Consider the following 15,323-nt stretch of genomic DNA (forward strand, 5'->3'; position numbering starts at 1 on the left):
TCGGAGCTGCAGTTGGAGAGAGAGAGAAGGTGAGAGAAAGAGAGAACGAGGAGGCGGGGGCTGAACTGTGGAAGAGGCTGGAAGGCAGAGGGTGTGAGGGAAAGGTTGAGATAGAGAGGGAGAGGGGCTGAAAGAGAGAGGGAAAGTAGGACTGAGAGGGAAGCGAGAAGGCGAGGAAGAGAGAGGGGGAAGAGAGGTAAAGTAAGAGAGAGGAAGGAGGGAGTGAGAGAGAGGGTGAAGGAAAGAGGTACAGTGACAGGAGAGGGAGTGAATGAGGGTGACGGAGAGAGGTAAAATGAGAGAGAGGGAGTGAGGGAGGGTGAAGGAGAGAGAGTGGGTGCGTGAGAGTGAAGGAGAGCGGTAGAGAGAGTGAGAGGAGAAGGGGTGGGAAAGGGTGGAGAGAGGAGAGTGAGGGATGGAAGAGGGTGCAGGAGGGAGGTGGAGAGTGAGAGGAGCGAGGGAGTGAGAGAGGGTGAAGGAAAAAGGGAGAGTGAAAGAGGGAAGAGAGGGAGCGAGAGAGGGTGAAGGAAAGAGGTAGAGTGAAAGGAGAGAGGGAGTGAATGAGGGTGAAGGAGAAAGGGAGCGTGAAAGAGGGAAGAGAGGGAGTGAGAGAGGGTGAAGGAAAGAGGTAGAGTGAACGGAGAGAGTGGGTGCGTGAGAGTGAAGGGGAGCGGTAGCGAGAGTGAGAGAAGGGGTGGGAAAGGGTGGAGAGAGAGTGAGGGATGGAAGAGGGTGCAGGAGGGAGGTGGAGAGTAAGAGGAGAGAGGGAGTGAGAGAGGGGTGGAGGAGGAGGGTGTGTGTTTGTTTCTCCGGGATTTGGGAGGAGAGAGGGGAGGGTGGGTTAGCCAGTCTGCTCAACATGTCAGAATGAGGAAAAGAATTCTTCACAATCTTCCAGGTGCTGATTTGAGTTCCTCCCAGCTTTTTTGACAATAAAAAAAGAGGAGGAAGAGAGAGGGAGGGAGAGGAGTGGGAAGCAAGCCCCATTCACAGACAAACTAACCCAGGATATAAATGGGAGCTCAGTGGTGGGATCGAGCCCGAATCTTCCTGTGAAGCTCAGTGTTGGGGGAAATGACCCAGTCAGCTCTCCCAGCGACACTTCCCAAGGACTGCACATGATGGGGCGCCGTCAACAGCAACTTGCGTCCTGCCTTCGCTCCTAGCTGCCAACCAAGGCTAAATGCTCCTCTCTAAAGGTAAGGCTCAGCTCCAAGCGAAAAATGCAGTTTGCAAGCGAGTGTATTGTGTGGTGTGTTTATTTTAAATAATAATATGAACCCTCTCTGCATCGACCAGCTCGGGATGTCCCTTGCACGAGGCAGTTTGATACTTTCCAGGGTTTTGTGTCACACGCCAAGTGCCCCAGTTCTGTGAGTGAAGGATTGCCTCAGTCTTCCCGGGATCCAGTTTTCAGCCTGTTCCCTCCAGGAATACTGCAATCCCAACTGCAAGGAAACAGCTCCCGGCTGCCTTTCTGAAGTTTGCCAGCTGTAAACTTCAAGCAGCCGGCGTGCCCGAGCAACAGTGTGTCTTGTGTGAACCTAGGGTTGTGCATTTCCTCTCTGTCTCTGTCGTTGTACTGAAATACTACTGAAGCACCAGCAATATGAGGGCAGCGTGAACAGCGGCTCAAGCTAGCTGCTCCAGGAGCTGCCCTGTGTGTGTGTGTGTGGGTGCACGGTGCAAATTTTCAACATGCCCCTCCTCACCTGTGAGGCAGCACTCGTCGTTTTCTTTTGCAAATTATTCACAGCAGGCCATTCGGCCCAACTGGACCCTGCTGGCGCCTTGTGCCCCCACCCCTTCCCTCCCTCCCAGCCTGGTCCTGCTGTCTGAAGCCATTTATCTCTCCGCCTCAGCCAGCCTCCCGCTCAGATGCATCTGACCCCAATCGCCTCATTGTGCCTCGTGGTCCTGAGATGCGCATCCTCACCATTCCCCGGGCAGGGGGGGACATGCCTCCTGCTGAATTTATGAAGTGGAATCGACCCTCTCTCAAACCCCTCCATCATCTCGAAAATCCGGATGGGGATCTGTCACCCACTCAACGCTACTTTCTCTTTTCCAAGGACAAGAGCCCCAACCTATTCAATTATTATTATTTTCCCCCCTGAGAGGATCGACCCCTCTGTTCTGGTATTGTTCCAGTGCATCTATTAGTTTTTCTATTCTTGCACTTTTAGCCTTAAGGAAAGATTTCCAACGACGATTGTCTTTAATCAGCTGAGAATCAGGAAGAGGGCACAGTCAGGGATCCTTCCTGATAAAAACATTTTGCCTTGTGTCTGCATGGACTTTTAATGGTTTCAGTGCTTCTGTGAAATGAGCCTTTTTGCTTGTCTCTCTCTCTCTCTCACACTCACTCTCACACACACACAGATGTTGTTTTGGACTTGAAATTAATCTCCTGTGGCCTTTGGAAGAATTGACCGGAACTGCTAGTATTTTTTAAACTCTGTCGTGGGGTGTGGGCATCGTTGGCAAGGCTGGCATTTATTGCCATTCCCTAAGAAGCCGGTGGTGGTGGTAACTGATAACGTTTTTATGGGGGAATCGTCTCCCTGGTCGCAGTGTGCTGCAGCATGTTCGGCCCATCCTGTCTGTGCAAGCCACTTTGATCAACCTGCCTTCCTCAGTCTTGCTGTGGTGGCTCTGCCACTTGTTATATTCAGTTTAATTCCACGCCCCGGGTTTCTTTTTTTAATGAACAGTTTGAGCGAGTTGTTTTCACATCAGACCGGGTGGGAAATAATGCCCGCCTAACCATGATGCCCATCTTGGCAGCACTATACACCTTCGTACCTGAGCAGGGACATAAAACACTGCACAGTTTTGGGCTCTTACAGAAACAATGCAGTTGTATGCACGTGTGCAAATGCTATTCTGGTCCCATGCCCTGGTTGACTGGGAATTAAACATTTGCCATTATCAGTTCACTTCTGCTGAGCACAAATCCGCCTCATTTAGCTGCACGAGAATTCAAAATGACAGCTGAGGAACATTTGTTGCATAAGAACTGTCTATCGAGTATTTTTACATAACGGAGACATAGAGGCTTACAGCACAGAATGAGGCCATTCAGTCCATTCTTCCAGATGCTGGTTCTTTGAATGGGCCGCCCAATTGGTCCCACTTTACATGCAGCCCTGAAAATCCGAGTTTATGACTGTGCTTGCTTCCACCAGCAGTTTAGGCTGTGCTGTCCAGATTGGGATGATTCATGGGTTAAATGGAAGCTCCTCCACCCCTCCTCATTCTTGCCTCTGGTTCTTATTTGCCAATCACCTCTGTTCTCCAGGTGCTGACCTCTCTGCCACTGAAGGCAGATTCTCCTTAATTTACCTCATGAAAATCCCGATGATTTTCAATCAGGAGACGTAACCATGTTGCAGGTGTCTCAATCGTCCACTGCAGAAACTCTCTGGAAATGGCAGCATTGTAGTCACAGAAACATCGGTGGAGAAGGGAGGAGGGGGGGGGTATAGGTGCATTCAAATACCACCACGGGATATAAACATCATTTGTTTCAATAACCGTTGTTGGGGTGTGAGCGTCACTGGCCAGGCTGGCATTTATTGCCCATCCCGAATTGCCCTTGAGCAGGTGGTGGTGAGCCACCTCCGACTACCTGGCTTGCGAGGCTGTTTCTAAGGATGGTTTTGAGTCAATGACATTGCTGTGGATTTGGAGTGACATGTCGGCCAGACTGGGTAAGGACAGTAGATTTCCCTCCCCAAAGGGCATTTGTAAACTAGATGTGTTTTTACGACAATTTGTCGAATTACATATGTGGGGTTGGTGTGTGTGTGTGTGTGGGGGGGGGGGGGGGGGGGGCGGGGCAGGAGGAGGGGGGCACATTGCCTGTGGAACCCCAGGACTACAGAGCTGGGACGGAGAACCAAATACAGACATCGATTCTCAGTCTTCATTAAGAGTCTGCCTCCTCACTAGCAAGTGGGCCATGCATGAAGGCATGCCATGTGCTCAAGCGGGACTTTTCCCACAGGTCCTGAGGGTCCAGGTTTACATGTAAGTGCTTGGGTGAGGTGACAAATGGTGTCCCAGTACGTAGAATTATAGAATTGCTACAGTGCAGGAGGAAGCCATTTGGCCCATCGGTCTGCACCGACCCTCCGAAAGAGCCCTTTCTAGGCCCACAGGCCCACACCGCCACCCTATCCCCGTAACCCCACCTAATCTTATGGACACTACGGGGCAATTTAGCCTGGCCAATCCATCTAACCTGCACATTTTTGGACTGTAGGAATGGCACGGTAGCACAGTGGTTAGCACTGTTGCTACACAGCGCCAGGGTCCCAGGTTCGATTCCCAGCTTGGGTCACTGTCTGTGCGGAGTCTGCACGTTCTCCCCGTGTCTGCATTGGTTTCCTCCCACGAGTCCCGAAAGACGTGCATGTTAGGTGAGTTGGACATTCTGAATTCTCCCTCAGTGTACCCGAACAGGTGCCGGAGAGTGGCGACCAGGGACTTTTCACAGTAACCTCATTGCAGAGTTAATGTAAGCCTACTTGTGACAAAGATTATTATTGTTATTAAAGAAAACACGCAGGCAGGGGGAGAACATTAAAACTCCAAACACCTGTGGAATTGTAATGCCTTCCTGACCCCTCACCTATCCACCATCACCACCTTCTGCTCCTCGATCACCCCCAGTGCCCCCTCTCCCTCATCAACTCCCTTTGGTCCTCTATCACCCCCAGTCTCCCCTCATCTCTCTTCACCTTCACTGCCCCTCACCCAACACCACCTCTTCTCCTCTGCTATTTCCCTGACCCCTCTCATCTCTCCACCACCTCCCACTGCCTCTCCAACTCCTCATCTCTTGTTCTTCCACCACCCCTGCCCTTCTGCTAGCCCCAGTTCCCCACCTGCCCTAAAACATGATTGCCCCTCCCCTATCACCAGTTCCTGCTCCTCTGTCACTTCCCCGACCACTCGCCTTTCCCCCACCACCTCCCGCTGCCACTTCGACCCCGCACTCTTACACTTCCATCTCCCCAGTCCCTCTGCCCTCTCAATGCCGTGCATATTCCCCACTGCCTGCATCCCTGCCAGCCCTTAATGCTGCCGAGTCCCCGCCTATCACCCAACCCCCACCATCACCTCTGCCCCTTGCCATAATGAGATGGGGCTTGGGCAGCATGGTGGCCCAGTGATTAGCACTGCAGCCACACGGCGCCTAGGTCCCAGGTTCGATCTCGGCTCCGGGTCACTGTCCGTGTGGAGTTTGCACATTCGCCCCGTGTCTGCGTGGGTTTCGACCCACAACCCAAAGATGTGCAGGGTAGGTGGATTGGCCACGCTAAATTACCCCTTAATTGGAAAAAATGAATTGGGCACTCTAAATTTATTTTTAAAAAACCAAATAATAAGATGGGGGCTAAAAGCATTAAATTATGAGTCCAGTTTGCATGGGATTAGGCTCCTATTCCATTGACCATGGAAAATTGAAGTGCGATCCAAAATGCGCTCATGGGATGTGGGCATTGCTGGCTGCGCCACCATTTATTGCCCATCCCTAATTGCCCTTGAGGGGGCAAGTAAGAGTTAACCACATGGCTGTGGGCCAGGAGTCACCTGTGAACCAGACCAGGTTAGGGACAGCAGATTTCCTTCCCTGAAAGGACATTAGTGAACCAGATGGGTTTTTACAACAATCGGCAATGGTTTCTTGGTCATCTGTAGACTTTCTAGATTTTTAGTCAATTCAAATTTCACCATCTGCAGTGGCGAGGATTTGAACCCAGCATTACTCTGGGTCTACTGGTTTACTAATACCACGGCGCCACCACCTCCCCACGTGTGTCCAAGGATTAACAAAGCTGGTGGTATCGGTAGAGGAACAATTTATTCCGATGGGAGGGTTGAGAACAAGGCAGACTGGGTACAGAGGTACAGAACCAAGGCAAGCAGATGGTGCGAAGATACAGAACAGCCATGGCCTGAATGGTGGAGTAGCCACAAAGTACTGAATAGTCTACTCCTGCTCCTTGGAAAGAATGTCTTACATTAACCGCATCCACCATTAATTCAGCGCAACTCCTTTTTTTGTTTGAGTTCTCACTTTCCTTGACAGTTGTTGCCTTCGGGAACTGCACGAGATACTTAACTAATTTTGTTTCCTGCCAGCAACCCAATAGGATTAATTTTGTATATTTAAATATTCATTAAGATTTCCAGGAGGAACCTTGAGAGAGAAAGAGAGAGGGAGAGAGAGCGAGAGAGGGGCAAAGAAAGCATTGTCAAACAGCATTAGATCACCTTCATTGTTCTGTGACATTTATATAGAATCTTAATGCATTTAATATTGAAAGGGGACAAGGGATCGCTGCAGAATAACTTGCTGTCTTAATCCTTTGAGGAGCATGTCCTTATTTATGCAGGAAAGATTCACATCAAATCCAAAATCATGGCATGAGTTCATTTCTTTAAAGTTATTACTTTTTCACTTGCGTATTGCTCTGGGATTGTTCTCGTGCTGTTCCATGCTTGTGATATATATCTTGTCAATGCCATCTTCTAGCTCTCTTGCCCTCCATCTTGCAGCCTGTGATTCTCTCACTCTGTTTAACTCTGAGCTGGTATCGGGCCTACCCCAAACCCGTGCCCATTTGAAGCCTGGGCTATTTTAACTCCCAGGTCTCATTCACATCCCACTGCCCTGACGTCTTCCCAAAATGGGCGATCAGGGTCAAAATCTGTCCACTGACACCCTCCCCTTCGGAGAGCCAGCATAGAAACGATGGGCCACTCAACCTCCTCATGTGCTGCGGCCATTCTAGGATCCCGTGGTATGATTTGAGGGTGGGGTGGGCATTTGGCAGCAATTGTGGCGAGGGAAACAGAGTTAACGTTTTGAGTCCATTAGGACTCTTCTTCGTAACTATTACGAGTAAATCGCTGCTTCATCCGGAATGTACCATTTGAGCCTTGGCCAGTGAGGAGGGAGGAAGTAAAAGGACAGGGTTTACACCTCCTGTGATTGCATGGGAAGGTGCATGGGAAGGCGATGAGATGTTGGGGGTGTTAGCGGAGTGGACCAGGGCTTCGTGGAGGGAACGGTTCCATCAGAATGTTGACAGGGGAGGGTATGTTGTATTTGGTGACGGCAACGTGTTGTAGTTGGCGGAAATGGCGGGAGATGGTTTTTTGGAATGGCGGAGGATGGTGGAGTGGATAGTGAGGACAAGGGGAAGCCTTGGTCTTGGGAAGGTTGGGAAGGAGTGTGAGCGGAAGTGCAGGACACGATTGAGTGTTCTATCAACACTTTGGCTAGCGCAGGGGTACTAGAATCCTCACTTGAGGAAAAAGGAAGACATTTCGGAAGTATTGACCTGGAAGATATCATCAGAACAGATGTGATGGTGACAGAGAAGCTGGGAGAATGGGTGGAATCCTGACAAGAAGCAGGGTGTGACAAGGTTTTGTTGAGGTAGCAGTGGGAGTCCGTGGGTTTCTAATGAATATTAGTCGACACTCTATTCGCAGAAATAAGAGACAGAGAAGTCAGGGAAGGGAAGTGTTGGAGGTGGACCATGTGAAGTTGAGAGAAGGGTGGAAATTGGAAGTAAAACTGATTAATTTTTCCAGTTCTGGACAGGAGCGGGAAGCAGCACCGACACAGACATCGATGTAATCGAAAAGAGTTGTGGGAGGGAGCCTGAGTAGAAATAAAATAAGAAATGTTTCCCATACCCCACCAAAAAAACAGGCATAACTGGGGCCCATACGGGGTCCCCATAGCCACACCTTTTATATGGAGCAAGTGAGACAAGTTAAAGTAGAAATTGTTCAACGTGGGAACAAGTTCAGCCGGATGGAGGAGGATGAGGGTGGACAAGGTTTATTCGGACTACTGTACAAGGGAGGAGTGGAGAGCCCTGAGACCCTCCTGGTGGGGCAATGGAGTTGCAGAGGGATTGGACTGCCATAGCGAAGAGGAAGCCGTTAGGGTCAGAAAATTGATCATTGTTGAGATGATGCAGGGCGTTCGAAGAACCATGAATATAGGTGGGAAGAGACTGGACACGGGGAGAAAAAATAGGACATTTTCAGAGGCAATTCCACCATGTGGGTCACATTACTTGCTCTGAGTTTGGAGGAGATTTAGCACATCATTAAGAGGCTGGTTTAGCACATTGGGCTAAATAGCTGGCTTGCAATGCAGAACAATGCCAGCAGCGCGGGTTCAATTCCCGGCCTTCCCGAACAGGGGCCGGAATGTGGCGACTAGGGATTTTTCACAGTAACTTCATTGAAGCCTACTTGTGACAATAAGCGATTATCATTATTATAATTATAGATAAAACTGGAGCCTTTAAACCCAGTCTCTTATCTGTCACTCATGTTTCTTGGTGCTTTGTGTCTGAATTTTCTGCCTGCCTCTCTCCATCTGTCTCTCTCTCTCGCTCTCCATTTATTGGTGTCTCTCTCTCTCTTTCCGTCATCTCCATCTGTCTCCATCTGTCTGTCTTTGCCCCTCTATGTATCTAGGCATATGTATATATATTATATATCTCGCTCTCTCTGTCTCAATCCAAATAATTTTTCGCCCACCAGTTTTGTCAGAGGTGTTAACACAATCCTTACTGTATTGGTTCAGTACCAAGGAAACACATGAAGATTTCAGCTACGCCTTTGGCAGTGTGAAGACTTGCTGACTGCTCTGTACAGCAACAGTTAAACATTCCTAATCAAGGAAATGAAAAATGGATTAATTAAGTCTCCTGCGAGTGTAAAGATCTCACTCTGTTTTAGTGGTCCTCACATATTTGTGGGTTATGTTTTTATTTTCCTTGTTTGCAGGCAGTTAACCTGGTGCACATCATATTGTTTTGTATGAAGCACTGGTATGTTTACTATGTTAAGGCACTCCATAACTGTAGAATTCTGGCGTCGATAAAGTCTGTGAATTCTTTTGCTCCCCTAACTTTTCTCTCCGCCACTTCTCAAGAGAAATTGGCTGTGAAATTTGTTGAAGCCATACCAATTTTTCAGGCATTAAACGTAGTCACCTAAACTTTTGATATGCTCGGTGGCATCTAGGCCCTGAGCCTGAAACAGGCATGAATCTTTTCGTACTTAAACAGAGCAGGCGAATGTCTGCCCCCGGACCGCGCCCTGAAATGGTGCAGTAGTTTCTCAGCCTGCACAATTCACGAAGGCCATGTCTGCAGGTGACTTTAAAAAAAAAAATTTAGAGTACCCAATTCATTTTTACCAATTAAGGGGCAATTTAGCATGGCCAATATACCTACCCTGCACATCTTTGTGTTGTTTGACGGGGAGAATGAGCAAACTCCCGTCTGCAGGTGACTTAACCCTTTGTCCTCAAAGAGAGCGCTGGAGATCATCACAAACTACACCTGACTGTGGAGAAGAAAGAAGCAGGTTCAGATAACACCCTCAATCAATGACCTTCTGATTGTCGTGTTATTCACCCTGGGGTAACACGGACTGCAACTGGATGCAGTTGTACTGTAAAGTAGGCACCAAACTTAGACGTTAGTTCAATACGTTTTATTGAACTTCTGGAGCAGTGCACACAGCTTGCTGTGGGTTGACATTCTACTAATCTAAATATGCTAACTATAACTAACTAGACCAGACTAGCTCTGAGCCACGTGTAGAAGGTGCTAACTGATATATACACCCTGACTGTCACTACAGTTGTCATCAGTGGAAAGAGGCAGAGTGCTGATGCCTCGTGTGTTTTATAGTGGGAAACCCCCCCTCTAGTGTTCTGCCTGGTGATTGGTTGTGTTCTGTCCTGTGTGTTAATTGGCTGTACTTGGAGTCCATCACTGCTTGTCTGTATCTCATTATGTGCAAGAGTGCATATCATGACATTCTCCTTTTTAAAAAAAAAATTTGTCGGTTGCTTAGAGCATATGCGAATGTATGTACATGTATAACTATTTACATTAAATGGCGAGTGAATGAATATGTACATGAGAGGTGTCTAGCGTACAGATGCAAACAATATTTACAAGATAAATGTCTATAAGTCCAATCGTCAGGGCTGGCGTCGGATCCTTGTCAACCGCCTGAGAGGTGGAGGTGGGGCCGACGGCGTCTTGACAGGTGGGATTGCTGCCAGATTGGTGGTGCAGACCTGCACAAGGCTGCATAATGTCCAGGCTTCCCACAATTTAAACATCGCCTGCCTTTTACAGGGCATTGCCACTTTAAGTGGGCGGTGCCGCAGTTCGGGCACGTCATGACGTTGACATCGTTACGCTCCGTGTGTCATCGCACATGCGCAGTGCGGTCAGCCGACGTTCGCACCTGCGCAGTTTGGTCTTCGGCCGCTTTGTTCTCCCGTTCGTGGTGCGCATGCGTGAGACCCCGGGAAAAGCGCGCAAAATGGCCACCTTCATCGATACTGAGGCGCCGCATCTGGGCGATGGCCTGTACACTCTCTGACTCGTAGGAGGCAAGTTGTTCCTGTTCTGCCAATTTGAAATGGGAGTACCGATTCCTCGCCTGTTCATGCACTTTACATGTCTTGATTGCGACTGGCAGGGTCATGTTTTTAATTTTGAGGAGCTGCTCCCGCAAAGAGTCGGAGTGGACCCCAAACACAATCTGATCCCTGATGATGGAATCAGCGGTGTCACCATAGTTGCAGGATTGGGGTAATATACGGAGATGAGTTATAAAGGATTGGAAAGGTTCATCCTTACCATGAAGGCGTTGCTGGAAGACATTGTGCTCAAAGCTCTCGTTCGTTTCGACTTCACAGTGACTGTCGAATTTAGCTAAAACAGTATTGAATTTGGTCTTGTCCTCGTTGTCGGTAAAATTAAGCGAGTTGAAAATTTGGATGGCTCGGTCCCCCGCAGTTGATAGGAACAGCGCGATTTTTCTGTCATCGGACGCATTCTCGAGGCTCGAGGCCTCAATGTACAGAAGGAACCTCTGCTTGAAGACCCGCCAGTTGGCACCGAGATTGCCGAAGATCCGTAGCTGTGGAGGGGCCTGGATCCTCTCCATGCCGCTGGAAGGCACTTGCTGGTCGTCACTGAATCACTCGAGGTAAACCACTTCGATAAAATAGACTACAGCACCAGGTCGTGTTATTCACCCTGGGGTAACACGGACTGCAACTGGATGCAGTTGTACTGTAAAGTAGACTCCAAACTTAGACGTTAGTTCAATACGTTATATTGAACTTCTGGAGCAGTGCACACACCTTGCTGTGGGTTTGACACTCTACTAATCTAAGCATGCTTACTATAACTAACTAGACCAGACTAGCTCTGAGCCACGTGTAGAAGGTGCTAACTGATATATACACCCTGCCTGTCACTCCAGTTGTCACCAGTGGAAAGAGGCAGAGTGCTGATGCATCGTGTGTTTTGTAATGGGAAACCCCCCTCTAGTTTTCTGCCTGGTGATTGGTTGTGTTCTGTCCTGTGTATTGATTGGCTGTACTGGGTGTCTGTCACTACCTGTCACTGTCATTATGTGCATGAGTGCATATCATGACACTGATCACCTAACTCGCATCTCCCCCACCCCGATCACCTCTCCCCCCGATCACCTCTTCCCCACCCTGATCACCCCATCCCAGATCACCTCGCCCCCTCCTGATAACCTCCCCCCCCCCTCCTGATCACCCCCCTCCTGATCACCTCCCCCCCACCTGATCACCTCCCCCTCCTGATCACCTCCCCCCATCCTAATCACCTCCCCCCCCTCCTGATCACCTCCCCCCCCTCCTGATCACCTCCCCCCCTCCTGATCACCTCCCCCCCCTCCTGATCTCCCCTCCTCCTGATCACCCTCTCCCCCTGATCACCTCCCCCCCCTGATCACCTCACCCTGTCTGTGTTCTGTGCCCAGTCTGCACATGGACCCACATAAGTACAGGTAGGTTCCCCACGAGAACAGGAGTAGGCTGTCTAGCGTATTGAAGAGGAATCACATTGGAACTGAAATGTTGGGCTGGGACCTTCCAGTCCCATCCACCCTGGGAATTGTCACTGGCGAGACTGGAAAATTTGACAGACCAGCAAATGGTCCGTTGGTTTTGGGTGGGAATTTCCTGCCCCACGTTGAGCCACCACAGAAAATCCTGCCTGTGAACTCTTTTTATCTCCCCAAAAATCCTGGGGGACCTGATGGGTTTTCCAGGATTTTCAGATTATTTCGCTCCTTTAGCCTGTTGCACCATTCAGCGAGATCATGGAACATTTGCAGCCGAGCTCGAGCTGCCTGCCTTTGTCCCGTATTCCTGAACACCTTGAGCTAACAAGAATCAGTCAACCTCAGATTTCAAAGTAACAATTGTTTGGGCATTAATTGCCTCTTGTGGAAGGCAGTTCCACACTTTGCCCACCCTTTGAGTGTAGAAGCCTTTCCCAGCTTCACTCCTGAAAGGTCTGGTTCCAATTTTTTGACTGTGCCTCCCCAGCCCTAGACTCCCAAGACCAGCAGGAATCGTTTAGCACAGGGCTAAATCGTTGGCTTTTAAAGCAGACCAAGGCAGGCCAGCAGCACGGTTCAATTCCCGTACCAGCCTCCCCGGACAGGTTCCGGAATGTGGCGACTAGGGGCTTTTCACAGTAACTTCATTTGAAGCCTACTTGTGACAAGAAGTGATTTTCATTTCATTCTCAAATTGTTTCCATCTACTCTTTCGCCTTGCTTTAGTATCTGAGAACCCTCAATCAAATCACTATTTAACCATTTACATTCCGGTGAATCATCCATAGTTTGTGTTATCTCTGCTCGTTATTTAACCGAGAAAACCTTCTGCTAAATGTGTGCTGGCAAGGCCAATAGATCCTTCCTAAGATGTAGTGCCCATAACTGTTCACAGTACTCCAGGGTAGGGCTTTCTAAAACTGAAACATGACTTCTACCCCTTCATATTCCACTTCTCTTGATAAAAAGGCCAGCATTCTAGTAAACTTTAATTGTTTATTTTGAACCTGTTCATGACATTTCAATAACCAAAAATCTGGATACCCAAGTCTCTTTGAACCTCCATTGTTTCAAGCATTTTGACAGTTAGCAAGCATTCGCAAAGCATTTTGGCTTCTCGTTTGATTTTAGCTGTCCATTTTGGATGTGCCTCATGTTTGTGTGTGGGCCCGATTTTACCTCATACCGCTGAGACTCCTGTTGGCCCTCCCTCGTCTCATTTACAATTGTTAAACTTTTACCTCCCTCCTCCTGACCTCACGGGCCTCCACCCTGCTTCTGCTGAATTTTACTCCCAGGCAATAGATGCTCCCACACGGTCATGATCTGGAAAATTGAGTCTCAGGTTTCTTAATTGCACAGGCCTTTGGTGTTAAGGCTCACAGTTCTGAAAGTGAATTAAGTAGCTGCTACTTTGCGACTGCTGTTCGTGTATATATAGCTACTGTTATAATCGCCCTGCATAATGAATGTTTAAACACTTAGATGAAGTAGCTTTGTAACCAAACATTAGACCTGCTTTTATTTTAATCAGTCGATTAGCTCTGTAAAATAGCAATTATTGTTAATATCGTACAAAGCAAACTTTACTGTGTCTGGGCCTAGCGTCGAAATCTATCCTTGGGCACAGCCCAGAGATCACGCAGACAAAGAACAGCCCGAAACGAGGGCTGATACCCATAATCTCATGAAATATCTGGTGCTGTTTTCCACTTCTCTCTTTTAATAATAGACTCTTTTAGTAATGAGAGAACTAATTTGGTATGAGGCCAAGCTGATAGTTGGAGAATATCATAACATAGCAAAGTCTGTCCCAAAGGAACTGGAAAGCAACAAAATATAGGAAGAAGAGCCATCTATATTTAAGACATTGACTGGAATTCTCTGGTGGTTGTGACTCAATATTCCTGCTGTCTGGGTGCGGTGGTTACGATGGGAAATCCCATTCACAACCGGCGGGAAGATAGAATTCCGCCACCAGCAAATGGCGCGCGGCCGAGAAACATGGCGGACCGGAAAACCCCGCCCATCATTGTATTCAGAACCATGCGGCTTTCATCACCGAGGTTCTGTCCCTTTAAAGTACGGCGTATTTGGATATAAGTGTCCCTTTTATCTATGCTTCCTTCATATCCGAGTGTCACTTCCTTTTAAACATGGTGGCTGGAATTCTCCGGGCGTTGCGGTTCGATTTTCCCGCCGGCAGTGCAGCTCGGCAGCAGTTTTTGCGACGGGTGGCTACAATGGGAAATCCCATTGACAAGCGGCGGGATTTGAATGGCGCACAGCGGAGAACCGCACGGCTGGGGAACGAGAATCCCGCCCTCTGCCTTCAGAGTTCAAACTCTGTCACATTTCACCATCGGATATTCTCAGAATCAGTCCGATCTAACCATGCAGTATTCATAGCTGAAGGACTGTCACTTCAATCACAGTGTTCCGATTTCAGTAACGGTACATTCAACTGTGTTATATTCTCAGTGTCCCATTTAACACTCATACAGAAACATTTTTAAAATGCATTCGTCTATGGGATGTGGTGTCGCAGGCTGGGCAGCATTTATTACTCATTCCTGCAGGCATTTAAGAGTCTACCACATTGCTGTGGATCTGGAGTCACATGTACGGACCAGGTAAGGACGGCAGATTTCCTTCCCTAAAGAGCATTAAGTGAACCAGATGAATTTTCACAACAATTGATAATGATTTTTAATTCCAGTTTAAAAAATTTTAAATTCAAATTCCACCATCTGCCCTGGTGGGATTCGAACCCAGGTCTCCAGAGCATTACCCTGGGTTTCTGGATTACTAGTTCAGCAACAATACCACTTCATCGCTTCGCCACTACCATTCCTAGACGTATTCTCAGTGTCCTATTTAACTGTGGTTATATTCTTAGTGTTTGTCCCATTTAACCGTGATATACTCTCACTGTCTATATCATTTTACTGTGTTATATACTTTGTATCCTATTTAACCGCATTATATATTGAATGTCTCATTTAACCATGTTATATTCTCAGTGTCCATCCCATTTAACTGTGGTATAATCTCAGTGTCCCACTTAAACGTGTTATATACTGATTGTTCCATTTAACTGTGGTATAATCGCAGTGTCCCATTTAACCATGTTAAATTCTCAGATTCTGTCCCATTTAACCCTGTTATATTTTCAGTGTCTGTCCCATTTAACCATGTTAGATTCCCAGTGTCCCATTTAACCCTGTTATATTTTCAGTGTCTGTCCCATTTAACCATGTTAAATTCTCAGTGTCCTATTTAACCATGATAGATTCTCAGTGTCTCATTTAACCAAGCTATATTCTCAGTGTCCCCTTGAACTGTGTTAGACTAGGAGCGTTTGTCCC

At 48.0% G+C, this 15,323-nt stretch overlaps 1 protein-coding gene across 1 annotated transcript in view; it reads left to right on the forward strand.

Annotated features, from left to right (window-relative positions):
- Positions 1 to 780: 780 nt before the first annotated feature.
- Positions 781 to 15,323, forward strand: part of LOC140411115 (leucine-rich repeat and fibronectin type-III domain-containing protein 2) — a 209,783-nt gene continuing 195,240 nt past the window's right edge. Inside the window, exon 1 of the mRNA XM_072500168.1 lies at positions 781 to 1,199. The gene's annotated coding sequence lies outside the window, so the exon portion shown is untranslated. The remainder of the gene's footprint in view (positions 1,200 to 15,323) is intronic.

This window comes from Scyliorhinus torazame, chromosome 4 (assembly GCF_047496885.1).
Source record: "Scyliorhinus torazame isolate Kashiwa2021f chromosome 4, sScyTor2.1, whole genome shotgun sequence".
In the NCBI taxonomy this organism is placed as follows: domain Eukaryota; kingdom Metazoa; phylum Chordata; class Chondrichthyes; order Carcharhiniformes; family Scyliorhinidae; genus Scyliorhinus; species Scyliorhinus torazame.